Here is a 27,943-nt window from a genome sequence, read left to right as displayed (position 1 = left end):
CAGTCAGGTCTGCTGTAGAACAGGAGGTGTCAGGCTGGTCTGGCCTATAGAACTGGAGGTGACAGGCTGGTCTGGCCTGTAGAACAGGAGGTGTCAGGCTGGTCTGGCCTGTAGAACTAGAGGTGTCATGTCTGTTCTGGCCTGTAGAACTAGAGGTGTCAGGCTGGTCTGGCCTGTAGAACTGGAGGTGTCAGGCTGGTCTGGCCTGTAGAACTGGAGGTGTCAGGCTGGTCTGGCCTGTAGAACTGGAGGTGTCAGGCTGGTCTGGCCTGTAGAACTGTATGTGTCAGGCTGGTCTGGCCTGTAGAACTGGAGGTGTCAGGCTGGTCTGGCCTGTAGAACTGGAGGTGTCAGGCTGGTCTGGCCTGTAGAACAGGAGGTGTCAGGGTGGTCTGGCCTGTAGAACTAGAGGTGTCATGTCTGTTCTGGCCTGTAGAACTAGAGGTGTCAGGCTGGTCTGGCCTGTAGAACTGGAGGTGTCAGGCTGGTCTGGCCTATAGAACTGGAGGTGTCAGGCTGGTCTGGCCTGTAGAACTGGAGGTGTCAGGCTGGTCTGGCCTGTAGAACTGTATGTGTCAGGCTGGTCTGGCCTGTAGAACTGGAGGTGTCAGGCTGGTCTGGCCTGCAGAACAGTATGTGTCAGGCTGGTCTGGCCTGTAGAACTGGAGGTGTCAGGCTGGTCTGGCCTGTAGAACTAGAGGTGTCAGGCTGGTCTGGCCTGTAGAACTAGAGGTGTCAGTCAGGTCTGCTGTAGAACAGGAGGTGTCAGGCTGGTCTGGCCTGTAGTACTGGAGGTGTCAGGCTGGTCTGGCCTGTAGAACTAGAGGTGTCAGGCTGGTCTGGCCTGTAGAACTAGAGGTGTCATGTCTGTTCTGGCCTGTAGAACTAGAGGTGTCAGGCTGGTCTGGCCTGTAGAACTGGAGGTGTCAGGCTGGTCTGGCCTGTAGAACTGGAGGTGTCAGGCTGGTCTGGCCTGTAGAACTGGAGGTGTCAGGCTGGTCTGGCCTGTAGAACTGTATGTGTCAGGCTGGTCTGGCCTGTAGAACTGGAGGTGTCAGGCTGGTCAGGCCTGTAGAACTGGAGGTGTCAGGCTGGTCTGGCCTGTAGAACTAGAGGTGTCAGGCTGGTCTGGCCTGTAGAGCGGTAGGTGTCAGGCTGGTCTGCTGTAGAACAAGAGGTGTCAGGCTGGTCTGGCCTGTAGAACTGGAGGTGTCAGGCTGGTCTGGCCTGTAGAACTGGAGGTGTCAGGCTGGTCTGGCCTGTAGAACTGGAGGTGTCAGACTGGTCTGGCCTGTAGAACTAGAGGTGTCAGGCTGGTCTGGCCTGTAGAACTGGAGGTGTCAGGCTGCTCTGGCCTGTAGAACTAGAGGTGTCTCGCTGGTCTGGCCTGTAGAACTAGAGGTGTCAGGCTGGTCTACTGTAGAACTAGAGGTGTCAGGCTGGTCTGCTGTAGAACTAGAGGTGTCAGGCTGGTCTGCTGTAGAACTAGAGGTGTCAGGCTGGTCTGCTGTAGAACTAGAGGTGTCAGGCTGGTCTGGCCTGTAGAACTGGAGGTGTCAGGCTGGTCTGGCCTGTAGAACTGGAGGTGTCAGGCTGCTCTGGCCTGTAGAACTGGAGGTGTCAGACTGGTCTGGCCTGTAGAACTAGAGGTGTCAGGCTGGTCTGGCCTGTAGAACTGGAGGTGTCAGGCTGCTCTGGCCTGTAGAACTAGAGGTGTCTCGCTGGTCTGGCCTGTAGAACTAGAGGTGTCAGGCTGGTCTGCTGTAGAACTAGAGGTGTCAGGCTGGTCTGCTGTAGAACTAGAGGTGTCAGGCTGGTCTGCTGTAGAACTAGAGGTGTCAGGCTGGTCTGCTGTAGAACTAGAGGTGTCAGGCTGGTCTGCTGTAGAATTAGAGGTGTCAGGCTGGTCTGCTGTAGAACTAGAGGTGTCAGGCTGGTCTGCTGTAGAACTGGAGGTGTCAGGCTGGTCTGGCCTGTAGAACTAGAGGTGTCAGGCTGGTCTGGCCTGTAGAGCGGTAGGTGTCAGGCTGGTCTGCTGTAGAACAGGAGGTGACAGGCTGGTCTGGCCTGTAGAACTGGAGGTGTCAGGCTGGTCTGGCCTGTAGAACTGGAGGTGTCAGGCTGGTCTGGCCTGTAGAACTGGAGGTGTCAGGCTGTTCTGGCCTGTAGAACTAGAGGTGTCAGGCTGGTCTGGCCTGTAGAACTGGAGGTGTCAGGCTGGTCTGGCCTGTAGAACTAGAGGTGTCAGGCTGGTCTGCTGTAGAACTAGAGGTGTCAGGCTGGTCTGCTGTAGAACTAGAGGTGTCAGGCTGGTCTGCTGTAGAACTAGAGGTGTCAGGCTGGTCTGCTGTAGAACTAGAGGTGTCAGGCTGGTCTGGCCTGTAGAACTGGAGGTGTCAGGCTGGTCTGGCCTGTAGAACTAGAGGTGTCAGGCTGGTCTGGCCTGTAGAACTGGAGGTGTCAGGCTGGTCTGGCCTGTAGAACTGGATGTGTCAGGCTGGTCTGCTGTAGAACTAGAGGTGTCAGGCTGGTCTGCTGTAGAACTAGAGGTGTCAGGCTGGTCTGGCCTGTAGAACTGGAGGTGTCAGGCTGGTCTGGCCTGTAGAACTGGAGGTGTCAGGCTGGTCTGGCCTGTAGAACTGGAGGTGTCAGACTGGTCTGGCCTGTAGAACTAGAGGTGTCAGGCTGGTCTGGCCTGTAGAACTGGAGGTGTCAGGCTGCTCTGGCCTGTAGAACTAGAGGTGTCTCGCTGGTCTGGCCTGTAGAACTAGAGGTGTCAGGCTGGTCTGCTGTAGAACTAGAGGTGTCAGGCTGGTCTGCTGTAGAACTAGAGGTGTCAGGCTGGTCTGCTGTAGAACTAGAGGTGTCAGGCTTGTCTGCTGTAGAACTAGAGGTGTCAGGCTGGTCTGCTGTAGAACTAGAGGTGTCAGGCTGGTCTGCTGTAGAACTAGAGGTGTCAGGCTGGTCTGGCCTGTAGAACTGGAGGTGTCAGGCTGGTCTGGCCTGTAGAACTGGAGGTGTCAGGCTGGTCTGGCCTGTAGAACTGGATGTGTCATGCTGGTCTGCTGTAGAACTAGAGGTGTCAGGCTGGTCTGCTGTAGAACTGGAGGTGTCAGGCTGGTCTGGCCTGTAGAACTAGAGGTGTCAGGCTGGTCTGGCCTGTAGAGCGGTAGGTGTCAGGCTGGTCTGCTGTAGAACAGGAGGTGTCAGGCTGGTCTGGCCTGTAGAACTGGAGGTGTCAGGCTGGTCTGGCCTGTAGAACTGGAGGTGTCAGGCTGGTCTGGCCTGTAGAACTGGAGGTGTCAGGCTGTTCTGGCCTGTAGAACTAGAGGTGTCAGGCTGGTCTGGCCTGTAGAACTGGAGGTGTCAGGCTGGTCTGGCCTGTAGAACTAGAGGTGTCAGGCTGGTCTGCTGTAGAACTAGAGGTGTCAGGCTGGTCTGCTGTAGAACTAGAGGTGTCAGGCTGGTCTGCTGTAGAACTAGAGGTGTCAGGCTGGTCTGCTGTAGAACTAGAGGTGTCAGGCTGGTCTGGCCTGTAGAACTGGAGGTGTCAGGCTGGTCTGGCCTGTAGAACTAGAGGTGTCAGGCTGGTCTGGCCTGTAGAACTGGAGGTGTCAGGCTGGTCTGGCCTGTAGAACTGGATGTGTCAGGCTGGTCTGCTGTAGAACTAGAGGTGTCAGGCTGGTCTGCTGTAGAACTGGAGGTGTCAGGCTGGTCTGCTGTAGAACTAGAGGTGTCACGCTGGTCTGGCCTGTAGAACTAGAGGTGTCAGGCTGGTCTGGCCTGTAGAACTAGAGGTGTCAGGCTGCTCTGGCCTGTAGGACTAGAGGTGTCAGGCTGGTCTGGCCTGTAGAACTGGAGGTGTCAGGCTGGTCTGGCCTGTAGAACTAGAGTTGTCAGGCTGGTCTGGCCTGTAGAACTGGAGGTGTCAGGCTGGTCTGGCCTGTAGAACTAGAGGTGTCAGGCTGGTCTGCTGTAGAACTAGAGGTGTCAGGCTGGTCTGCTGTAGAACTAGAGGTGTCAGGCTGGTCTGGCCTGTAGAACTGGAGGTGTCAGGCTGGTCTGGCCTGTAGAACTGGATGTCAGGCTGGTCTGCTGTAGAACTAGAGGTGTCAGGCTGGTCTGCTGTAGAACTAGAGGTGTCAGGCTGGTCTGGCCTGTAGAACTGGAGGTGTCAGGCTGGTCTGGCCTGTAGAAGGTGTCAGGCTGGTCTGGCCTAGAGCGGTAGGTGTCAGGAGGTGTCAGGCTGGTCTGGCCTGTAGAACTGGAGGTGTCAGGCTGGTCTGGCCTGTAGAACTGGAAGGCTGGTCTGGCCTGTAGAACTGTGTCAGGCTGGTCTGCCTGTAGAACTAGAGGTGTCAGGCTGGTCTGGCCTGTAGAACTGGAGGTGTCAGGCTGGTCTGGCCTGTAGAACTAGAGGTGTCAGGCTGGTCTGCTGTAGAACTAGAGGTGTCAGGCTGGTCTGCTGTAGAACTAGAGGTGTCAGGCTGGTCTGCTGTAGAACTAGAGGTGTCAGGCTGGTCTGCTGTAGAACTAGAGGTGTCAGGCTGGTCTGGCCTGTAGAACTGGAGGTGTCAGGCTGGTCTGGCCTGTAGAACTAGAGGTGTCAGGCTGGTCTGGCCTGTAGAACTGGAGGTGTCAGGCTGGTCTGGCCTGTAGAACTGGATGTGTCAGGCTGGTCTGCTGTAGAACTAGAGGTGTCAGGCTGGTCTGCTGTAGAACTGGAGGTGTCAGGCTGGTCTGCTGTAGAACTAGAGGTGTCAGGCTGGTCTGGCCTGTAGAACTAGAGGTGTCAGGCTGGTCTGGCCTGTAGGACTAGAGGTGTCAGGCTGGTCTGGCCTGTAGGACTAGAGGTGTCAGGCTGGTCTGCTGTAGAACTAGAGGTGTCAGGCTGGTCTGGCCTGTAGAACTGGAGGTGTCAGGCTGGTCTGCTGTAGAACTAGAGGTGTCAGGCTGGTCTGGCCTGTAGAACTAGAGGTGTCAGGCTGGTCTGGCCTGTAGGACTAGAGGTGTCAGGCTGGTCTGCTGTAGAACTAGAGGTGTCAGGCTGGTCTGGCCTGTAGGACTAGAGGTGTCAGGCTGGTCTGGCCTGTAGAACTGGAGGTGTCAGGCTGGTCTGCTGTAGAACTAAAGGTGTCAGGCTGGTCTGGCCTGCTGTCTTGTCAATCACTGCTGTGGCTTAGGGGATTGTTGCTGCTAGCTGGCTGCTGCTGCTCTTGCTGCCAGTAAAACGCATTAGCAGGGGAGAAATCAAATTGATGAGAATCTCGTGAGCTGGAGGCCACAGCTTCTGCTGGTGATTTGTTACCGAAGCTTTGCCACATTTGCCAATAGAAAACCACTTCAGTGCTGATCACGGGGGAATAACTATAGAGAGATAGATGAGAATGGAGATTGAGTCATATTTCTCCTTCTATTGTTTACCTCCCACACACCGGTCGTCCACAGTGCTGGTGGCCAAAGACTGCTGCTGAATGGTGTGTGTGTGTGTGTGTGTGTGTGTGTGTGTGTGTGTGTGTGTGTGTGTGTGCGTGCGTGCGTGCGTGCGTGTGTTTAAAATGTCTATGTTGGCTGGAACATAGAGGTGAACATTGTAAATCGGCTCTAGTGTAACAAGCTCCATCAGAAAATGAAATAAAGAGCTTTCGGGAAACAGCTCAATCATATAGCACTACTGACGGTTGATGAAAATGGTTGTCATGGTTTCAGTTTGAAGCAATGACTTTTGAGGTGTGTTGTTGACATCTCTGCCAGTGATCTGTTTAGAGCTGGGATGACAGCATCTCTCACAGTGATCTGTTTAGAGCTGGGATGACAGCATCTCTCCCAGTGATCTGTTTAGAGCTGGGATGACAGCATCTCTCCCAGTGATCTGTTTAGAGCTGGGATGACATCTCTCCCAGTGATCTGTTTCTCTCCCAGTGATCTGTTTTGGGATGACAGCATCTCTGCCAGTGATCTGTTTAGAGCTGGGATGACAGCATCTCTCCCAGTGATCTGTTTAGAGCTGGGATGACAGCATCTCTCCCAGTGATCTGTTTAGAGCTGGGATGACAGCATCTCTCCCAGTGATCTGTTTAGAGCTGGGATGACAGCATCTCTCCCAGTGATCTGTTTAGAGCTGGGATGACAGCATCTCTGCCAGTGATCTGTTTAGAGCTGGGATGACAGCATCTCTCCCAGTGATCTGTTTAGAGCGGGGATGACAGCATCTCTCCCAGTGATCTGTTTAGAGTGGGGATGACAGCATCTCTCCCAGTGATCTGTTTAGAGCTGGGATGACAGCATTTCTCCCAGCGATCTGTTTAGAGCTGGGATGACAGCATTTCTCCCAGCGATCAGCATCTCTCCCTGTTTAGAGCTGGGATGATCTGTTTAGAGCTGGGATGACAGCATCTCCCAGTGATCTGTTTAGAGTGGGGATGACAGCATCTCTCCCAGTGATCTGTTTAGAGCTGGGATGACAGCATCTCTGCCAGTGATCTGTTTAGAGCTGGGATGACAGCATCTCTCCCAGTGATCTGTTTAGAGCTGGGATGACAGCATCTCTCCCAGTGATCTGTTTAGAGCTGGGATGACAGCATCTCTCCCAGTGATCTGTTTAGAGCTGGGATGACAGCATTTCTCCCAGCGATCTGTTTAGAGCTGGGATGACAGCATCTCTCCCAGTGATCTGTTTAGAGCGGGGATGACAGCATCTCTCCCAGTGATCTGTTTAGAGCTGGGATGACAGCATCTCTACCAGTGATCTGTTTAGAGCTGGGATGACAGCATCTCTCCCAGTGATCTGTTTAGAGCGGGGATGACAGCATCTCTCCCAGTGATCTGTTTCCCAGATCTGCGGGGATGACAGCATCTCTACCAGTGATCTGTTTAGAGCTGGGATGACAGCATCTCTCCCAGTGATCTGTTTAGAGCAGTGATCTGTTTCTGGAGCTTGACAGCATCTCTCCCAGTGATCTGTTTAGAGCTGGGATGACAGCATCTCTCCCAGTGATCTGTTTAGAGCGGGGATGACAGCATCTCTCCCAGTGATCTGTTTAGAGCTGGGATGACAGCATCTCTCCCAGTGATCTGTTTAGAGCTGTGATGACAGCATCTCTCCCAGTGATCTGTTTAGAGCTGGGATGACAGCATCTCTGCCAGTGATCTGTTTAGAGCTGGGATGACAGCATCTCTGCCAGTGATCTGTTTAGAGCTGGGATGACAGCATCTCTCCCAGTGATCTGTTTAGAGCGCGGATGACAGCATCTCTACCAGTGATCTGTTTAGAGCGGGGATGACAGCATCTCTACCAGTGATCTGTTTAGAGCTGGGATGACAGCATCTCTCCCAGTGATCTGTTTAGAGCGGGGATGACAGCATCTCTCACAGTGATCTGTTTAGAGCTGGGATGACAGCATCTCTCCCAGTGATCTGTTTAGAGCGGGGATGACAGCATCTCTGCCAGTGATCTGTTTAGAGCGGGGATGACAGCATCTCTCCCAGTGATCTGTTTAGAGCTGGGATGACAGCATCTCTCACAGTGATCTGTTTAGAGCTGGGATGACAGCATCTCTCCCAGTGATCTGTTTAGAGCTGGGATGACAGCATCTCTACCAGTGATCTGTTTAGAGCTGGGATGACAGCATCTCTCACAGTGATCTGTTTAGAGCGGGGATGACAGCATCTCTCCCAGTGATCTGTTTAGAGCTGGGATGACAGCATCTCTGCCAGTGATCTTTTTAGAGCTGGGATGACAGCATCTCTGCCAGTGATCTGTTTAGAGCGGGGATGACAGCATCTCTCCCAGTGATCTGTTTAGAGCTGGGATGACAGCATCTCTGATCCAGTGATCTGTTTTGGGATGACAGCATCTCTCCAGTGATCTGGGATGACAGCATCTCTGCCAGTGATCTGTTTAGAGCTGGGATGACAGCATCTCTGCCAGTGATCTGTTTAGAGCTGGGATGACAGCATCTCTGCCCAGCTGGGATGATCTGTTCTGTTTAGAGCTGGGATGACAGCATCTCTCCCAGTGATCTGTTTTGGGATGACAGCTTTCCCAGTGATCTGGGCAACATCTCTGCCAGTGATATTTTTAGAGCTTTAGGGGGCAACATCTCTGCCAGTGATCTTTTTAGAGCTTTAGGGGCAACATCTCTGCCAGTGATCTTTTTAGAGCTTTAGGGGCAACATCTCTGCAGTGATCAGTGATATTTTTTAGAGCTTTAGGGGCAACATCTCTGCCAGTGATCTTTTTAGAGCTTTAGGGGGCAACATCTCTCCCAGTGATATTTTTAGAGCTTTAGGGGGCAACATCTCTCCCAGTGATCTTTTTAGAGCTTTAGGGGCAACATCTCTCCCTTTAGGGGCAACATCTCTGCCAGTGATATTTTAGAGCTTTAGGGGGCAACATCTCTGCCAGTGATCTTTTAGAGCTTTATGGGGCAACATCTCTGCCAGTGATATTTTTAGAGCAGCAACATCTCTGAGTGATATTTTTAGAGCTTTAGGGGCAACATCTCTGCCAGTGATATTTTTAGAGCTTTATGGGGCAACATCTCTGCCAGTGATATTTTTAGAGCTTTAGGGGGCAACATCTCTGCCAGTGATATTTTTAGATCTCTGCTTTAGAGGGGCAACATCTCTGCCAGTGATATTTTTAGAGCTTTATGGGGCAACATCTCTGCCAGTGATATTTTTAGAGCTTTAGGGGCAACATCTCTGCCAGTGATATTTTTAGAGCTTTAGGGGCAACATCTCTGCCAGTGATATTTTTAGAGCTTTAGGGGGCAACATCTCTGCCAGTGATATTTTTAGAGCTTTAGGGGGCAACATCTCTGCCAGTGATATTTTTAGAGCTTTAGGGGGCAACATCTCTGCCAGTGATCTTTTTAGAGCTTTAGGGGGCAACATCTCTGCCAGTGATATTTTTAGAGCTTTAGGGGGCAACATCTCTGCCAGTGATATTTTTAGAGCTTTATGGGGCAACATCTCTGCCAGTGATATTTTTAGAGCTTTAGGGGGCAACATCTCTGCCAGTGATATTTTTAGAGCTTTAGGGGGCAACATCTCTGCCAGTGATATTTTTTTTAGCAACATCTCTGCCAGTGATATTTTTAGAGCTTTGGGGCAACATCTCTGCCAGTGATATTTTTAGAGCTTTAGGGGCAACATCTCTGCCAGTGATCTTTTAGAGCTTTAGGGGCAACATCTCTGCCAGTGATATTTTTAGAGCTTTAGGGGGCAACATCTCTGCCAGTGATATTTTTAGAGCTTTAGGGGGCAACATCTCTGCCAGTGATATTTTTAGAGCTTTATGGGGCAACATCTCTGCCAGTGATATTTTTAGAGCTTTATGGGGCAACATCTCTGCCAGTGATATTTTTAGAGCTTTAGGGGGCAACATCTCTGCCAGTGATATTTTTAGAGCTTTATGGGGCAACATCTCTGCCAGTGATATTTTTAGAGCTTTAGGGGGCAACATCTCTGCCAGTGATATTTTTAGAGCTTTATGGGGCAACATCTCTGCCAGTGATATTTTTAGAGCTTTAGGGGGCAACATCTCTGCCAGTGATATTTTTAGAGCTTTATGGGGCAACATCTCTGAGTGATATTTTTAGAGCTTTAGGGGCAACATCTCTGCCAGTGATATTTTTAGAGCTTTATGGGGCAACATCTCTGCCAGTGATATTTTTTTAGCAACATCTCTGCCAGTGATATTTTTAGGGGCAACATCTCTGCCAGTGATATTTTTAGAGCTTTAGGGGGCAACATCTCTGCCAGTGATATTTTTAGAGCTTTAGGGGGCAACATCTCTGCCAGTGATATTTTTAGAGCTTTAGGGGGCAACATCTCTGCCAGTGATATTTTTAGAGCTTTATGGGGCAACATCTCTGCCAGTGATATTTTTAGAGCTTTAGGGGGCAACATCTCTGCCAGTGATATTTTTAGAGCTTTAGGGGGCAACATCTCTGCCAGTGATATTTTTAGAGCTTTAGGGGGCAACATCTCTGCCAGTGATCTTTTTAGAGCTTTAGGGGGCAACATCTCTGCCAGTGATATTTTTAGAGCTTTAGGGGGCAACATCTCTGCCAGTGATATTTTTAGAGCTTTAGGGGGCAACATCTCTGCCAGTGATATTTTTAGAGCTGGGGTGGCAATAGATTTGGATTGAAATGGTAAAGTGTGAGATGGGCTTTTCCTTGCAAATATGCATCAGTTGCTTTTAAAATCTCTTACCGAGAGAACAACATTACCATCTCATCTCCTCCAGCGAAGCTTAATAGGTGTATATCTGTAAGACTGTACCATATATGTAATGTAACTTGTTGTTTAGTCTCTTTAAATTGGAAATTCAATTTATTTGTGCACAAAATAAATAAACACAAAACTACAGACAAATACATGCGAAGTGAGTACCAGTGTTGTGGGGATTCAGTGTGGTTGTGGACTGTAATGTTTCACGATGGGAGTACCAGTGCTCTGGGGAAAACTTCCTTCCTTCCTTCCTTCCTTCCTTCCTTCCTTCCTTCCTTCCTTCCTTCCTTCCTTCCTTCCTTCCTTCCTTCCTTCCTTCCTTCCTTCCCTTCCCTACCCTTCCCTGCCCTGCCCTTCCCTGCCCTGCCCTGCCCTGCCCTTCCCTACCCTTCACTTCACTTCCCTTCCCCTCTCCTCCCTTCCCTGCCCTTCCCTTCCTTGCCCTTCCCTTCCTTCCCTTCCTCCTCCTCCTCCCTTCCCTTCCCTTCCCTTCCCTTCCCTTCCCTTCCCTTCCCTTCCCTTCCCTTCCTTCCCTCCTCCTCCTCCTCCCTTCCCTTCCCTTCCCTTCCCTTCCTTCCCTCCTCCTCCTCCTCCTCCTCCTCCTCCCTTCCATTCCTTCCCTTCCCTTCCCTTCCCTTCCCTTCCCTTCCCTTCCTTCCCTTCCCCTTCCCTTCCCTTCCCTTCCATTCCCTTCCTCCTCCTCCTCCTCCTCCCTTCCCTTCCCTTCCCTTCCCTTCCTTCCCTTCCTTCCTTCCCTTCCTTCCCTTCCCTTCCCTTCCCTTCCCTTCCCTTCCCTTCCCTTCCCCTCCCCCTCCCTTCCCTTCCCCTTCCCTTCCTCCCCTTCCCTTCCTCTCCCCTCCTTCCCTTCCCTTCCCTTCCCTTCCCTTCCCCTTCCTCTCCTCCCTTCCTTCCCTTCCTCCCTTCCCTTCCTCCTTCCCTTCCTGTCCTTTCCCTTCCTCCTCCTTCCTTCCCTTCCCTTCCCTTCCTCCCCTTCCCTTCCCTTCCCTTCCCTTCCCTTCCCTTCCCTTCCCTGCCCTTCCCTTCCTTCCCTGCCTCCCTTCCCTTCCCTTCCCCTCCCTCTCCTTCCCTTCCCCCCTTCCCTTCCCTTCCCTTCCCTTTCCTTCCCTTCCTCCCTTCCCTTCCCTTCCCTTCCCTTCCCCCTTCCCTTCCTTCCTTCCCCTTCCCTTCTCCTGCCCTTCCCTTCCCTTCCCCTTCCCTTCCTCCTCCTTCCTTCCTCCTCCTCCTCCTCCTTTTCCCTTCCCCCTTCCCTTCCTTTCCCTTCCTTCCTTCCCTCCCTTCCTTCCCTTCCTTCTTCCTTCCGTCATTTCCTCCCCTTCCCTTCCTTCCCTTCCTTTCTTCCCTTCCTTCCCTTCCTCCCTCCCTTCCCTTCCCTTCCTTCCCTTCCCTTCCCTGCCCTTCCCTTCCCCTCCCTGCCCTTCCCTTCCCTTCCCTTCCCTTCCCTTCCTTCCCTTCCCTGCCCTTCCCTTCCCTTCCCTTCCCTTCCCTTCCTCCCCTTCCTTCCCATCCCTTCCCTTCCTTCCCCTTCCCTTCCCTTCCCTTCCTTCCTTCCTTCCCTTTCCATTCCCTTCCTTCCCTCCTTCCCTTCCCTTCCTTCCCTTCCCTTCCCCTTCCTCCCCTTCCCTCCCTCCCTTCCTTCCTTCCTTCCTTCCTTCTTCCCTTCCCTTCCCTTCCTTCCTTCCCCTTCCCTTCCCTTCCTTCCCTCCCTCCCTCCCTCCTCCCTTCCCTCCCTTCCCTTCCCTTCCCTTCCCTCCCTTTTCCCCTTCCCCTTCCCTTCCTTCCTCCTCCCTCCCTTCCCTTCCCTCCTCCTCCCCTTCCCTTCCCTTTCCCTGCCCCTTCCCTTCCCTTCCCTTCCCTTCCCTTCCCTTCCCTTCCCTTCCTGCCCTTCCCTTCCCTTCCCTTCCTTCCCTTCCCTTCCCTTCCCTGCCCTTCCCTTCCCTTCCCTCCCTCCCCTTCCCTTCCTTCCCTTCCCTTCGTCCTTCCCCCTTCCCTTCCCTTCCTTCCCTTCCCTTCCCTTCCCTTCCCTTCCCTTCCCTTTCCCTTCCTTCCCTTCTGCCCCCTTCCCTTCCCCTTCCCCCTTCCTTCCCTCCTCCTCCCCCTCCTTCCCTTCCCTTCCCTTCCCTCCCTTCCTCCCTTCCCTTCCCCTTCCCTTCTTTCCCTTCCTTCCCTCCTCCCTTCCCTTCCCTTCCCTTCCCTTCCTCCTCCCTTCCCTTCCCTTCCCTTCCTTCCTCCTTCCCTTCCCTTCCCTGCCCTTCCCTTTCCCTTCCCTTCCCTTCCTTCCCTTCCCTCCTCCCTTCCCTTCCCTTCCCTTTCCCTTCCTCCTCCCTTCCCTTCCCTTCCTTTCCTTCCCCCTTCCCCTTCCTTCCCTCCCTTCCTTCCTTCCTCCCTTCCCTACCCTTCCTTCCTTCCCTTCTTCCCTCCCTTCCTCCTTCCCTTCCCTTCCCTTCCCTTCCTCCTTCCTTCCTTCCCCTTCCCTTCCCTTCCCTTCCCTTCCCTGCCCTTCCCCCCTACCCTTTCCCTTCCCTTCCTCTTCCTTTCCCTTCCCTTCCCTTCCTCCTCCTTCCCCTCCTTCCTCCCTTCCCCTTCCCTTCCCTCTCCCTTCCCTTTCCCTTCCCTTCCTTCCCTTCCCTTCCCTTCCTTCCTTCCTGCCCTTCCCCTTCCCTCCCTTCCCTTCCCTTCCCCTTCCTCCTCTCTTCCTTCCCTTCCTTCCCTTCCCTTCCTTCCCCTTCCCTTCCTTCCCTCCCTTCCTTCTTTCCTTTCTTCCCTTCCCTTCCCCTCTCCTCCCCATTTCCTCCCTTTCCTTCCCCCTTCCTTCTCCTTTCCTTCCTCCTCTTCCCTTCCCTTCCCTCCTCCCTTCCCTTCCCTCCTTCCTTCCCTGCCTTCCTTCCCTTCCCTCCTTCCTCCCTTCTTCCTTCCCTCCTTCCCTTCCTTCCCTTCCTCCTCCCTCCCTTCCTTCCCCCTCCTTCCTCCTCCTTCCCTTCCCTTCCCTTCCTCCTCCTCCTTCCCCCTTCCCTTCCCTTCCTTCCTTCCCTTCCCTTCCCTTCCCTTCCCTTCCTTCCCTCCCTTCCCTGCCCTTCCTTCCCTTCCTTCCCTTCCCCTCCTCCTCCTTCCCTTCCTTCCCTTCCTTCCTTCCTTCCCTTCCTCCTTCCTCTTCCCTTCCCTTCCCTTCCCTTCCCTTCCCTTCCCTTTCCTTCCCTTCCCTTCCCTTCCCTCTCCACCTTCCCTTCCCTTCCTTCCCTTCCCTTCCCTCCTCCCTTCCTCCTCCTCCCTTCCCTTCCTTCCTCCTTCCCTTTCTTCCCTTCCCTTCCCTTCCCTTCCCTTCTCCTTCCTTCCTTCCCTTCCCCCCTTCCCTTCCTTCCCCCTTCCCTTCCTCCTTCTTCCCTTCCCTTCCCTTTTCCTTCCCCCATTCCCTTCCCTTCCCTTTCCTCCCTTCCTTCCCCCTTCCTTTCCCTCCCTTTCCCCTTCCTCCTTCCCTTCCCTTCCTTCCCCCCTTCCCTTCCTTCCTTCCTGCCCCTTCCCTTCCTTCTCCTTCCCTTCCCTTCCTCCTTCCCTTCCATTCCCTTCCTTCCTTCCCTTCCCCTTCCCTTCCTTCATCTCCCTTCCCTTCCCTTCCCTTCCTTCCTTTCCCTTCCTTCCCTTCCTCCTTTCCTTTCCTTTCCTTTCCCTGCCCTTCCCTTCCTCCTCCCTTCCCTTCCCTTCCTTCCTTCCCTTCCCTTCCCTTCCTTCCCTTCCCTTCCCCTTCCCTTCCTTCCCTCCTCCCTTCCCTCCTTCCCTTCCCTTCCTTCCCTTCCCTTCCTTCCTTCCTTCCTTCCCTTCCCCTTCCCTACCCTTCCCTTCCCCTTTCCTTCCTTCCCTTCCCTTCCCCCTTCCCTTCCCTTCCCTTCCCTTCCCTTCCCTTCCTTCCCTTCCCTTCCCTTCCCCTTCCCTTCCCTTCCCTTCCTTCCTCCTCCCTTCCTCCTCCTCCCTTCCCTTCCCCTTCCCTTCCCTTTCCTTCCCTTCCTCTTCATCCTTCCCTTCCCTTCCCTTCCCTTCCCTTCCCTCCTTCCCTTCCCTTCCTTCCTCCTCCTCCTCCTCCCTTCCCTTCCCCTTCCCTTCCCTTCCCTCCTTTCCCTTCCCTTCCCTTCCCTTCCTCCTCCCCTTCCCTTCTTCCTTCCCCTTCCCTCCCCTTCCCTTCCCTTCCTCCCTTCCTTCCTTCCTTCCTCCTCCCCTCCTCCCTTCCTTCCCTGCCCTTCCTTCCCTTCCCTTCCCTCCTTCCCTTCCTCCTTCCTCCCTTCCCTTCCCTTCCCCTTCCTCCTCCTTCCTTTCCTTCCCTTCCCTTCCCTTCCTCCTCCTCCCTTCCCTTCCCTTCCCCTTCCCTGCCCTTCCCTTCCCCTCCCTTCCCTTCCTGTCCTTTCTCCCTTCCCTTCCCTTCCCCTCCTCCCTTCCCTCCCTTCCCTTCCCTTCCCTTCCCTTCCCCTTCCCTTCCCTTCCCTCCCCTTCCCTTCCCTTCCCTTCCCTGCCCTTCCCTTCCCTTCCCTTCCCTACCCCTCCCTTCCCTTCCCTTCCCTTCCCTCCCCTTCCCTTCCCCTCTCCCTCCCTTCCCTTCCCCCCTTCCCTTTCCTCCTCCCCTCCTCCTCTTCCCTTCCCTTCCCTTCCCTTCCCTTCCTTCCCTTCCCCTCCCTTCCCTCCCTTCCCTTCCCTCCTTCCTTCCTTCCCTTCCTTCCCTTCCCTACCCTTCCCTTCCTTCCCTTCCATTCCCTTCCCTTCCCTTCCCTTCTCCTTCCCTTCCCTTCCCTTCCCTTCCCTTCCCTTCCCTTCCCTCCCCTCCTCCCTTCCCTTCCCCTCCCTTCCCTTCCCTTCCCCTCCCCTCCCCTTCCTTCCCTCTCCTCCCCTTCCCTTCCCCCTTCCTCCTTCCTCCTCTTCCCTTCCTTCCCTTCCCTTCCCTTCCCTTCCCTTCCCTTCCTTCCTCTTCCCTTCTCTTCCTTCCCTTCCCTTCCCTTCCCTTCCCTTCCTCCTCCTCTCCTCCTCCTCCTCCCTTCCTTCCTTCCTTTCCTTTCCTTCCCTTCCCCTTCCCTTTCCTTCCCTTCCCTTCCCTTTCCCTCCTCCCTCCTCCCTTCCCGTCCTTTCCCTTCCCTTCCCTTCCCTTCCCTTCCTCCTCCTCCCTTCCCTTCCCCTTCCCTTCCCTCCCTTCCCTCCTTCCCTCCTCCTCCCTTCCCTTCCCTTCCCCTTCCTTCCCCTCCATCCTTCCTTCCCTCCCTTCCCTTCCCTCCTTCCTCCCCTTCCCTTCCTTCCCTTCCCTTCCTCCTCCCTCCCCTTCCCCTCCTCCTTCCCCTCCCCTCCTTCCCTTCCTTCCCTTCCCTTCCTTCCCTTCCTCTCCCCTTCCTTCCCTTCCCTTCCCTTCCCCTTCCCTTCCCTTCCTTCCCTTCCCTTCCTTCCCTTCCTTCCTTTCCTTCCCTTTCCTTCCTTCCTCCCCTTCCTTCCACTCCTCCTTCCTTCCCTCCTTCTCCCTTCCCTTCCCTTCCCCTCCCTTCTTCCCCTTCCCTTCCCCCCTTCCTTCCCTTCCTCCCCTTCCCTTCCCTTCCCTTCCTTCCCTTCCCTCCCCCTCCCTTCCTCCCCTTCCTTCCTTCCCTTCCCTTCCCTACCCTTCCTTCCCTTCCCTCCCCTCCCCTTCCTCCCTCCCCTTCCCTTCCCGTCCTTTCCCTTCCCTTCCCTTCCCTTCCCTTCCTCCCTTCCCTTCCCTTCCTCCTCTCATCCCTTCCCTCCCTTCCCTTCCCTTCCCTTCCCTCCCCCTCCCTTCCCTTCCCTTCCCTTCCTCCTCCACCTCCTCCTTTCCTTCCCTTCCCGTCCTTTCCCTTCCCTTCCTTCCCTTCCTCCTTCCCTTCCCTTCCCTTTCCCTTCCCTTCCCTTCCCTTCCTCTCCCTTCCCTTCCCTTCCTCCCTTCCCTTCCCCTCCTCCTCCTCCCCCTTCCCTTCCCTGCCTTCCCTTCCCTTCCTTCCCTCCTTCCTTCCTCTTCCTTCCTTCCTTCCCTCCTCCCCTTCCTTTCCCTTCCCTTCCCTTCCCTTCCTCCTCTCCTTCCCTTCCCTTCCCTGCCCTGCCCTTCCCTACCTTCCTTCCCCTTCCTGTCCTTCCTTCCTCCTCCTCCTCCTCCTCCTCCTCCTTCCTTCCTTCCTCCCTTCCTTCCCTTCCTTCCTTCCCTTCCTTCCTTCCCTTCCCCTCCCTTCCCTTTCCCTTCCTTCCTTCCCTTCCTTCCCTTCCTTCCCCTTCCCCTCCCCTTCCCTTCCCCTCTCCATCCCTTCCCTTCCTTCCCTTTCCTTCCCTTCCTCCCTTCCTTCCTTTCCTTCCTTCCCCTTCCCTTCCCCTCCTTCCCTTCCCTTCCCTCCCCTCCCCTTCCCTCCCCTTCCCTTCCCTTCCCTTCCCTTCCCCTTCCCTTCCCTTCCCTTCCCCTTCCCTTCCCCTTCCCTTCCCTTCCCCTTCCTCCCTTCCCTCCCCTCCCTTCCCTCCCTTCCCTTCCGCTCCCTCCCTCCCCCCCTTCCTTCCTTCCCTTCCTGCCCTTCCCTTCCTCCTCCCTACCTTCCCTCCTTCCTCCTTTCTCTTCCCTTCCCTTCCCTTCCCTTCCCTTCCCCCTTCCCTTCCCCTTCCCTTCCCTCCCCTCTCCTTCCCCTTCCCTTCCCTTCCTCCTCCCCTCCTCTTCCCTTCCCTTCCCTTCCCTTCCTTTCCCTTCCCTCCCTCCTCCATTCCCTTTTCTTCCCTCTCCCTTCCCCTTCCCTTCCCTTCCCTTCCCTTCCCTTCCCCTCCTCCCCTCCTTCCCTTCCCTTCCCCTGCCCTTCCCTTCCCTTCCCTGCATCTTCCCTTCCTCCCTTCCTCCCTTCCTTCCCTTCCTCTTCCCTTCCTTTCCCTTCCCCTTCCCTTCCCTCCCCTTCCCCTTCCCTTCCCTCCCTTCCTCCCCTTCCTCCTCCCCTTCCTTCCCTTCCTGTCCTTTCCTTCCCTTCCTCCCCTCCCTCCCTCCTCCTCTCCCTTCCCTTCCTTCCCTCCTTCCCTTCCCTTCCCCTTCCTTCCCTTCCCTCCCTTCCCTTCCCTCCCCTCCTTCCCTTCCCTTCCTCCCCTACCCACATTCCCTTCCCTTCCCTCCCTTCCCTTCCCTTCCCCCTTCCCTTCCCCTCTTCCCTTCCCTTCCCTTCCCTTCCCTTCCTTCCTTCCTTCCCCCTTCCCTTCCCTTCCCTTCCCTTCCCTTCCTCCCTCCTCCTCCTCCTCCTCCCCTCCCCTCCCTTCCCCTTCCTCTCCCCCTTCCCTTCCCTTCCCTTCCCCTTCCCTTCCCTCCCCCTTCTCCTCCCTCCCTCCTCCCTTCCCGTCCTTTCCTTTCTTCCCTTCCCCTTCCCTTCCCTTCCTCTTCCTCTTCCTCCTCCCTTCCCTTCCCCTTCCCCTTCCCTCCCCTACCCTTCCCTTCCCTTCCCTTCCCTGCCCTTCCTTCCCTTCCCTTCCCCTGCCCTTCCCTTTCTTCCCTTCCCTTCCCTTCCCCCTTCCCTTCCCTTCCCTTCCCTTCCCTTCCTCCTCCTCCCTTCCCTTCCCTTCCCTTCCTTCCCTTCCCTTCCTTCCTTCCCTTCCTTCCTTCCCTTCCCCCCCTTCCTTCCCTCCCTTCCCTTCCCTCCCCTTCCCTCCCTTCCCTCCCCTTCCTTTCCTCCCTCTCCCTCCTTCCCCTTCCTTCCTCCCTTCCTTCCTTCCTTCCCTTCCTTCCCTTCCCTTCCTCTTCCCTTCCCTCCCTTCCTTCCTTCCTCCCTCCCTTCCTTCCCTTCCCTTCCTTCCCTTCCCTTCCCCTCCCCCTTCCTCTTCCTTCCCTTCCCTTCCCTTCCCTTCCCTCCCTTCCCTTCCCTTCCTTCCCTCCTTCCCTCCTTCCCTTCCCTTCCCCTTCCTTCCCTTCCTTCCCTTCCCTTCCCTCCCCTTCCCCTTCCCTTCCTGCCCTTCCCTTCCCTGCCCTCCTCCTTCCTCCTTCCCTTCCCTTCCCTTCCCTTCCTTCCTCCTCCTTCCCTTCCCTCCCCTTCCCTTCCCTTCCCTTCCCTTCCTCCTCCCCTTCCTGCCCTTCCCTTCCCTTCCCTTCCGTCCTTTCCTTCCCTTCCCTTCCCTTCCTCCTTCCCTTTTCTTCCTTCCTTCCCTTCCCTTCCCTTCCCTTCCCTTCCCTTCCCTCCCTTCCCTTCCTCCCCTCCTCCCTCCCTTACCCTCCTCCCTTCCCCTTCCCTTCCCTTCCCTGCCCTTCCCTTCCCTCCTCCCTCCCTTTCCTTCCCTTCCCTCCTCCCTTCCTTTCCCTTCCCTTCCCTTCCCCTTCCTCCTCCTCCCTTCCCTTCCCTTCCCTCCCCTGCCCTTCCCCTCCCCTCCTTCCCTTCCTCCCTTCCCTTCCCTTCCCCTCCTCCTCCTCCTCCCTCTTCCCTTCCCCTTCCCTTCCCTCCCTTCCCTTCCCCTTCCCTTCCCTTCCCTTCCCCTTCCCTTCCCTTCCCCTTCCCTTCCCTTCCCCTTCCCTTCCCTGCCCCTACCCTTCCCTCCCTTCCCTTCTCTTCCCTTCCCCTCCTCCCCTACCCTTCCCTCCCTTCCCTTCCTTTCCTTCCCTTCCTCCCTTCCCTTCCCTTCCCTTCTCCTTCCCCTCCTTCCCTTCCTTCCCTTCCCTTCCTCCTCCTCCTTCCTCCTCCTCCCTTCCCTCCTCCCTTCCCTCCTCCTCCTCCTCTCTCCCTTCCCTTCCCCTTCCCTTCCCTCCCCTCCCTCCCTTCCCTTCCCCTTCCCTTCCCTTCCCCCCCTCCCTTCCTCCCCTCCCTTCCCCTCCCTTCCCTCCCTTCCTTCCCTCCTCCTTCCCTTCCCTTCCTTCCCTTCCCTTCCCTTCCCTTCCCCTTCCCTTCCCTTCCCTTCCCTTCCCTCCCCTTCCCCTTCCCTTCCTTCCCTTCCTCCTTCCCCTTCCCCCCTTCCCCTTCCTTCCCTCTCCTCCCCTTCCCTTCCCCTTCCCCTTCCCTTTCCTTCCCTTCCCTTCCCTTCCCTTCCCTTCCCTTCCCCTTCCCTTCCCTTCCTCCTCCTCCCCTCCCCCTCCTTCCCTGCCCTTCCCTTCCCTTCCCTTCCCTCCTTCCCTTCCCTCCTCCCTCCTCCCTTCCCCTTCCCCTCCCCCTCCCCTTCCTTTCCCTTCCTTCCCTTCCCTTCCTCCTTCCTTCCCTTCCCTTCCCTGCCCTGCCCTTCCCTACCCCTCTCCTTCCCCTTCCTGTCCTTTCCCTTCCCTTCCTCCTCCTCCTCCTTCCTCCCTTCCCTTCCCTTCCCTCCCTTCCCTTCCCTTCCCTTCCTTCCCTTCCCCTTCCTTCCTTCCCTTCCCTTCCTTCCCTTCCTCCCTTCCCTTCCCCTCCATTCCCTTCCCTTCCCCCCCCTCCCCTCCCTTCCCCTTCCCTCCTTTCCCTTCCCTTCCCTTTCCTTCCTTCCTCCTCTTCCCTTCCTCCTCCTCCCTTCCTTCCTTCCTTCCTCCCTTCCCTCTCCCTCCTCCCTTCCTTCCCTTCCCTTCCCTTCCTCCCCTCCTCCTCCTCCTCCCCTCCTCCTCCTCCCTTCCCTTCCTTCCTTTCCTTTCCCTTCCCTTCCTTCCTTCCCTTCCCTTCCCTTCCTTCAGATCCCTCCTTCCTTCCTTCCTTCCCGTCCTTTCCTTCCCTTCCTTCCCTTTCCTTCCTCCTCCTCTTCCTTTCCCTTCCCTTCCTCCCATTCCCTTCCCTTCCCTTCCTCCTCCTCCCTTGTCCTTCCTTCCTCCCTTCCCTGTCCTTTCCTTGTCTTCCCTCCTTGTCCTTCCTCTCTCCCTTCCCTCCCTCTTCCCTTCTCCTCCTCCTTCCTTCCTTCCTCTCCTCTCTCCTCCTTCTCCTCCTCCTCCTCTCCTCTCCTCCCTTCCTCCTCCTCCTTCCCTCTCTTCCTCCTTCTCTTCCTCTTCTCCTCCTTCCTCTCCTTCCTTCCCTTCCCTTCCCTTCCTCCTTCCCTTCCTCCTCCTCTCCTTCCTTCCCTTCTCCTTCCTCTCCTCCTTCTCTTCCTTCCCTCTCCCTTCCCTTCTCCTTCCCTTCCCTTCTCCTTCCTCTTCCTTCCTTCTCTTCCTTCCCTTCCCTCCTCCTTCCTTCTCTCTCCTCTTCCCTCCTTCCTCTCCTTCCTTCCCTTCCCTTCCTCCTTCCTCCTCTCCCTTCCTTCCCTTCCTCCTTTCCCTTCCTCTCTCCCTTCCTTCCTCCTCCTCTTCCCTTCCCTCTCTCTTCCTCCTTCCTCTTCCTTCCCTTCCTCTCCTTCCTTCCTCTTCTCTCCTCCTCCCTTCCATTCCCTTGCCCTTCCCTTCCCTTCCCCCTTCCCTTCCCTTTCCTTCCCCTTCCCTTCCCTTCCTTCCCTTCCCTTCCCTGCCCTGCCCTCCCTTTCCTTCTCTTCCTTTCCTCCCTCCCTTCCCTTCCTCCTCCTTCCTTCCTTCCCCTTCCCTTCCCTTCCCTTCCTTCCCTGCCCCTCCCTTCCTTCTTTCCCTTCTCCCTCCTCCCCCTCCCCTCCCCTTCCCTTCCCTTCCCCTTCCTACTCCTCCTCCTCCCTTCCCTTTCCTTCCCTCCCGTTCCTCTTCCTTCCCTTCCCTTCCCTCCCTCCTCCCTACCCTTCCCTTCCTTCTCCTCCCCCTCCCCTCCCCTACCCTTCCCTTCCATTCCCCTCCCCTTCCCCTTCCTTCTCCTCCTTCCTTCCCTTCCTTCCCCTCCCTTCCCTTCCCTTCCCTGCCTTCCTTCCTTCCTCCCTTCCCTTCTCCCTCCCCTTCCTTCCCTTCTCCCCTTCCCCTCCCTCCTCCTCCCCTGCGCCTGCGCCCCTTCCCTTCCTTGCCCCTCCCTTCCCTTCCTCCTTCCTCCTCCCTCCCCTTCCCTTCCCTTCCCTTCCATTCTCTTCCCTTCCCTCCCTTCCTTCCCTTCCCCTCCCCTCCCCCTTCCCTTCCCTTCCCCTTCACTTCCTTGCCTTGCGCATTTCCTTTCCTTTCCTTTCCTTTCCCTTTCCTTTCCTTTCCTTTCCTTTCCCTTCCCTTCCCTTCCCTTCCCTTCCCTTCCCCTCCCCTCCCCTCCCCTACCCTACCCTTCCCTCCCCTCCCCTACCCTTCCCTTCCCTTCCCTTCCTTCCCTTCCCTTCCTTCCCTCCCTTCCCTTCCCTTCCATTCCCTGCCCTGCCCTTCCCTACCCTCCCTTCCCTTCCCTGTCCTTTCCCTTCCTTCCTCCCTCCTCCTCCTCCTCCTCCCTTCCCTTCCCTTCCCTTCCCTTCCCTTCCCTGCCCTTCCCTTCCTGCCCCTTCCCTTCCTTCCTTCCTCCCCTACCCTTCCCTTCCTCTTCCTCCCTTCCTGCCCTGCGCCTGCCCATCCCCTTCCTTGCCCTTCCTTCCCTCCTCCTCCCTTCCCCTTCCCCTTTCCTTCCCTTCCTCCTCTTCCCTTCCCTTCCCTTCCCTTCCCCTTCCTTCCCTTCCTCCTCTCCTCCCCTCCTCCTCCCCTTCCTTCCCTTCCCTTCCCTTCCCTTCCTCTTCCATTCCCTTCCCTTCCCTTCCCTTCCCTTCCCTTCCCCTTCCTCTCCATCTCCCTTCTCCTTCCCTTCCTCTTCCCTTCGTCCTTCCCTTCCTTCCCTTCCCTTCCCTTCCCTTCCCTTCCCTTCCTCCCTCCTCTTCCCTTCCCTTCCCTTCCTTCCCTTCCTTCCTCCTCCTCCTCCCTTCCCTTCCCTTCCTTCCTTCCCTGCCTTTCCTTGCACTTCCCTTCCCTTCCCCTCCTTCCCCTTCCCTTCCCTTCCCCCCCTCCTCCCCTCCCTGCCCTTCCTTCCTCCTCCTCCCTTCCTCCTCCTCCCTCCCTCCCTTCCCCTTCCCTGCCCCTCTCCCTTCCCTTTCCCTTCCTTCCCTCCTTCCTCCTCCCTTCCCTTCCCTTCCCTTCCCTTCCCCTCCCCTTCCCTTCCCCTCTCCTCCCTTCCTCCTGCGCTCCTCCTCCCTTCCTGTCCTTCCCCTTCCCTTCCCCTCCCTAATTTCCCTTCCCTTCCCTTCCCTTCCCTTCCCTTCCCTTCCCTTCCCTTCCCTTCCCTCCCTTCCTCCTCCCCTCCCTTCCCTTCCCTTCCCTTCCCTTCCCTTCCGTTCCCCCTCCCCTCCCTCCTCCTCTTCCCTTCCCTCCCCCCTCCCCTCCCCTTCCCTCCTTCCCCTTCCATTCCCTTCCCCTTCCCTTCCCTCCCTTCCCTTCCCTTCCCTCCCCTACCCTTCCCTTCCCTCCCTTCCTTCCCTTCCCTTCCCTTCCCTCCTTCTACCCTTCCCTCCCTACCCTTCTCTTCCCTTCCCCTTCCCTTCCCTTCCCTTCCTCTTCCTCCCTTCCCTTCCCTTCCCTTCCCTTCCTCCTTCCTCCTCCTCCTCCTCCTCCTTCCCTTCCCTTCCCTTCCCTTCCCTTCCCTTCCCTTCCCTTCCCTTCCCTTCCCTTCCTCCTCCTCCTCCTGCCTTCGCCCTTCCCTTCCCTTCCTTCCCCTTCCCCTCCTCCTTCCTCTTCCCTTCCCTTCCCTTCCTTCCCTTCCCTTCCCTTCCTTCCTCCTCTTCCCTTCCCTTCCCTTCCCTCCCTTCCTTCCCTTCCCTTCCCTCCCTTCCTTCCCTTTCCTTCCCTCCCCTCCCTTCCCTTTCCCTTCCCTGCCTCCTTCCTTCCCTTCCTCCTCTCCCTTCCCTTCCCTTCCCTTCCTCCCCTCCCTTCCCTTCCCTTCCCTTCCCCCCTTCTTCCCCCTCCCCCTCCCCTCCCTTCCCTCCCTTTCCCTTCCCTCCTTCCTTCCCTCCCCTTCCTTCCTTCCCTGCCCTTCCCTTCCCCCCTCCCCTACCCTTCCCTTCCCTTCCCTTCCCTTCCTTCCTTCCCTCCCCTCCCTTCCCTTCCCTTCCTTCCTTCCCTTCCCTTCCCTTCCCTTCCCTTCCTCCTTCCCTCCCTCCCCTCCCTTCCCTTCCCTTCCCTCCCTTCCTTCCCTTCCCTTCCCCTCCTCCCTCCCTCCTACCCTTCCTTCCCTTCCCTTGCCCTTCCCTTCCTTCCCTTCCTCCCTTCCCCTTCCCTTCCCTTCCCTTCCCTTCCCTTCCTCCTCCTCCCTCCCATTCCCTTCCTTCCTTTCCTTCCCCTTCCCTTCCCTTCCCTTCCTCCTCCTCCCTTCCCTTCCCTTCCTTCCCTTCCCTTCCTTCCCTTCCTTCCTTCCCTTCCCTTCCCCCTTCCCTTCCCTTCCCTCCCTTCCCTTCCCTTCCCCTTCCCTCCCTGCCCTTCCCCTCCTTTCCCCTCCCCTCCCCTTCCCTTTCCTTCCTTCCCTTCCTTCCCCTTCCCTTCCTTCCCTCCCCTTCCCTTCCCTTCCCTTCCCCTTCCCTTCCTCCTCCTCCTTCCCTTCCTTCCCTTCCCTGCCCTCCCCTTCCCTCCCTTCCCTTCCCTTACCCTTCCCCTCCCCTACCCTTCTCCCTTCCCTTCCCCTCCCCTCCCTTCCCCCCTACCCTTCCTTCCCTTCCCTTCCCTTCCCCCTTCCTCCCCTTCCCCTCCTCCTCCTTCCCTTCCCTTCCCTTCCCTTCCCTTCCCTTCCCTTCCCCTCCTCCCTTCCTTCCCTTCCCCCTACCCTCCCTTCCCTTTCCTTTCCTTCCCTCCCCTTCCCTTCCCTTCCCCCTCCCTCCACTTCCCTTCCCTTCCCTCCCCTACCCTTCCCTTCCCTTCCCTTCCTTCCCTTCCTCCCCTTCCCCCCCTCCCCTTCCCTTCTCTTCCCTCCCTTCCCTTCCCTTCCCTTCCTCCTCCTCCCTTCCCTTCCCTTCCCTTCCTCCTCCTCCTCCTCCTACCCCTTCCCTCCCTTCCCTTCCCTTCCCTTTTCCCTTTCCCTTCCCTTCCCTTCCCTTCCCTTCCCCTTCCTCCTCCTCCTCCTGCCTCCCTCCATTCCCTTCCCTTCCTTCCCTTCCCTTCCCCTCCCTTCCCTTCCCTTCCCTTCCCCTTCCCTTCCTTCCTCCTCCTTCCTCCTCCTCCCTTCCCTTCCCTTCCCTTCCCTTCCCTTCCCCCTGCCTTTCCCTTCCTTCCCCTTCCCTTCCCTTTCCTTCCTCCCCTTCCCTTCCCTTCCTTCCCTGCCCTTCCCTTCCCCTTCCCCTTCCTTCCTCCTCCTCCCTTCCTTCCTTCCCTTCCCTTCCTTCCCTTCCCTTCCCTTTCCCTCCCTTCCCCTTCCTTCCTTCCCTTCCCTTCCCTTCCTTCCCTGCCCTTCCTTTCCCTTCCTCTTCCTCCCTTCCCTTCCCCTTCCCTTCCCTTCCCTCTTTCCTTTCCTTTCCTTCCCTTCCCTGCCCCTCCCTTCCCTTCCCTTCCCTTCCCTTCCCTCCCTCCCTTCCCTTCCCTTCCCTTCCCTTTCCTTCCCTTCCCTTCCCTTCCTCTTCCTCCTTCCATTCCCTGCCCTCCCCTTCCCTCCTCCTTCCCTTCCCTTCCCTTCCCTTCCTCCTCCTCCTCCTCCCTTCCCTTCCCTTCCCTCCCTTCCTTCCCTTCCCTTCCCCTTCCCTTCCTTCCCCTCCCCTTCCCTTCCCTTCCCTTCCTCCCGATCCTGCCTCTTCACCCTTCCCTTCCCTTCCCTTCCCTTCCCTTCCCTTCCTTCCCTTCCCTTCCCCTTCCCCTACCCTTCCCCTTCCCTTCCCCTTCCCTTCCCTCCCCTCCCTCCTCTACCCTCCCTCCTCCCTTCCCTTCCCTTCCCTTCTCCTTTCCCTTCCCTTCCCTTCCCTTCCCTTCCCTTCCTTCCCTACCCTTCCCTTCCCCTCCCCTCCCCTTCCGTTCCCTTCCCCCCTCCCTCTCCCTTCCCCTCCCTTCCTTCCTTCCCCTCCCTTCCCTTCCCTTCCCTTCCCCTCCCCTACCCTTCCCTTCCCCTCCCCTACCCTTCCCTTCCCTTCCCCTCCCTACCCTTCCCCTCCCTTCCCTTCCCTTCCTTCCCCTGCCCTTCCCTGCCTTTCCCCTCCCCCTACCCTTCCCTTTCCCTTCCCTGCCCCTCCCTTCCTTCCCTTCCTTCCCCGCCCTTCCCTTCCCTCCCTTCCTTCCCTTCCCTCCTCTTCCCCTCCCTTCCCTTCCCTACCCTTCCCTTCCTCCTTCCTCCTCCTTCCTTCCCCCATTCCCTTCCTTCCCTTCCCTCCCGTTCCCTTCCCTTCCCTTCCCCTACCCTTTCCCCTCCCCTCCCCTACCCTTCCCTTCCCTTCTCCTCCCCTCCCCTCCCTACCCTTCCCTCCTCCCTTCCCCTCCCCTTCCTCCTTTCCCTTCCCTTCCCTTCCTTCCCTTCCCCTTCCCTTCCCTTCCCTTCCCTTCCCTCCCTTCCCCTTCCTTCCCCTCCCTTTCCCTTCCCTTCCCTTCCCTTCCCTTCCATCCTCCCCCTTCCCTTCCCTTCCTTCCCTTCCCTGCCCTTCCCTGCCTTTCCTTCCCTTCCCTTCCCTTCCTTCCCCTTCCCTGCCCTTCCTTCCCCTCCCTACCCCCCCCTTCCCCTCCCTTCCCTTCCCTTCCCTTCCCTTCCCCTCCCCCTTCCCTTCCCTTCCTCCTCTTCCCTTCCTCCTCTCCCTTCCCTTCCCTTTCCCTTCCTCCCTCCCCCTCCATTCCCTTCCCTTCCCTCCCTCCTTCCTTCCCTTCCCCTTCCCTTCCCTTCCTCCCCTCCCCTTCCTTCCCTTCCCTACCTCCTTCCTCCCTCCCCTACCCTTCCCTTCCATTCCCTTCCCTCCCCTTCCTCCTCCTCCCCTTCCCTTCCCTTCCCTTACCCCTTCCCTTCCCTTCCCTTCCTGCCCTTCCCTTCCTCCCCTCCCTTCCCTTCCTCCTCCCTTCCTTCCTTCCTCCCCTCCCCTCCCCTTCCCTTCCCTTCCCTTCCTTCCTGCCCTTCCCTCCTTTCCCTGCCTTCCCGTCCCTTCCCTTCCCTTCCCTTCCTTCCTTCCCTTTCCTTCCCTTCCCTTCCCTTCCCTTCCCTTCCCCTTCCCTTCCTTCCTTCCCTCCTCCTCTTCCCTTCCTTCCTCCTGCCCTTCCCTCCTTCCCTTCCCTTCCCTTACCCTTCCCTCCCCTCCCCTCCCCTTCCCTCCCTCCCCTCCCCTCCCCTCCCCCTACCCTTCCCTTCCCTTCCTTCCCTTCCCCTCCCCTACCTTCCCTCCCCTCCCTCCCCTTCCTTCCCTTCCCTCCCTTCCCCTTCCCTTCCCTCCCTTCCCTTCCCTTCCCTCCCTTCCCTTCCCCCCTTCCTTCCCTTCCTTCCTCTTCCTCCCTTCCCTTCCTTCCCTCCCTTCCCTTCCCCTTCCCTTCCCTTCCCTTCCTCCTTCCTCCCTCCCTTCCCTTCCCTTCCCTTCCTTTCCCTCCCCTTCCTTTCCCTTCCTCCTCCCCTTCCTCCTTCCCTTCCTTCCCTTCCCTTCCCTTCCCTTCCCTTCCCCTTCCCTTCCTCCTCCTCCTCCCTGCCTTCCCGTCCTTTCCCTTCCCTTCCGTTTCCCTTCCCTTCCTCCCTCCTCCTTCCATTCCCTTCCCTTCCCCCCTTCCTTCCCTTCCTTCCCTTCCCTTCCCCTTCCTCCTCCTCCCTTCCCTTCCCTTCCCTGCCCTTCCTACCTTTCCTCCTTCCTTCCCTCCTCCCCTTTCCTTCCCTCCTTCCCTTCCCTTCCTTCCCTGCCCTTCCCTTCCCTTCCTCCTCCTCCCCTTCCCTTCCCTTCCCTCCCTTCCCTTCCCTACCCCTCCTTTCCCTCCTTCCTCCTCCTTCCTTCCCTTCCCTTCCCTTCCCTTCCCTTCCCTTCCTCTTCCTCCCCTTCCCTTCCCTTCCTTCCCTTCCCTTCCCTTCCCTTCCCTTCCCCTCCCCTACCCTTCCCTTCCCCTCCCCTCCCTTCCCTCCCCCCTTCCCTCCCCCTCCCTCCCCTTCCCTTTCCTTCCTTCCCTTCCTCCTTCCCTTCCCTTCCCTTCCCTCCCCTACCCTTCCCTTCCCTCCCCTACCCTCTTCCCTTCCCTTCCCTTCCCTTCCCCTCCCCTACCCTTCCTTCCCCTTCCTCCCTACCCTTCTCTTCCCTTCCCCTCCCTCCCCCCTTCCCCTCCCCTACCCTTCCCTTCCCTTCCCTGCCCCTCCCTTCCCTTCCCTTCCCTTCCCTTCCTCTCCTCCTTCCCTCCTTCCCTTCCCTTCCCTTCCTACTCCTCCTCCTCCTCCCTTCCCTTCCCTTCATTCCCTTCCCTCCCGTTCCCTTCCCTTCCCTTCCCCTACCTTCCCCTCCCCTCCCTTCCCTTCCTTCTCCTCCCTCTCCCCTCCCCTACCCTTCCCCCTTCCATTCCTCCCCTCCCTTCCCTTCCTTCCCCCCTTCCCTTCCCTTCCCTTCCTCCCCTTCCCTTCCCTTCCCTTCCCTACCCTTCCCTTCCCTGCCCCTCCTTCCCTTCCCCCTCCTTCCTTCCCTTCCCTTCCTTCCCTTCCCTTCCCTTCCCTTCCCTTCCTCTCCCCTCCCTTCCCTTCCTTCCTCCTCCCTTCCCTTCCCTTCCTTCCCTTCCCTTCCTTGCCCTTCCCTTCCTTCCTCCCCTCCTCCCTTCCCTTCCCTTCCCTTCCCTTCCCTTCCCTTCCCTTCCCTCCCCTCCCTTCCCTTCCCTTCCTCCTCCCCTACCCTTCCCTCCTCCCTTCCCCTTCCTTCCCTTCCCTTCCCTTCCCCTCCCCTCCCCTTCCCTTCCCCTCCCCCCCTTCCCCCTTCCTCCCCTTCCCTTCCCTCCCCTTCCCTTCCCTTCCTTCCCTTCCCCTTCCCTTCCCTT

This window comes from Oncorhynchus nerka, linkage group LG14 (assembly GCF_034236695.1).
Source record: "Oncorhynchus nerka isolate Pitt River linkage group LG14, Oner_Uvic_2.0, whole genome shotgun sequence".
NCBI classification, from domain to species: Eukaryota; Metazoa; Chordata; class Actinopteri; order Salmoniformes; family Salmonidae; genus Oncorhynchus; species Oncorhynchus nerka.
This window is presented reverse-complemented; position numbering follows the sequence as displayed.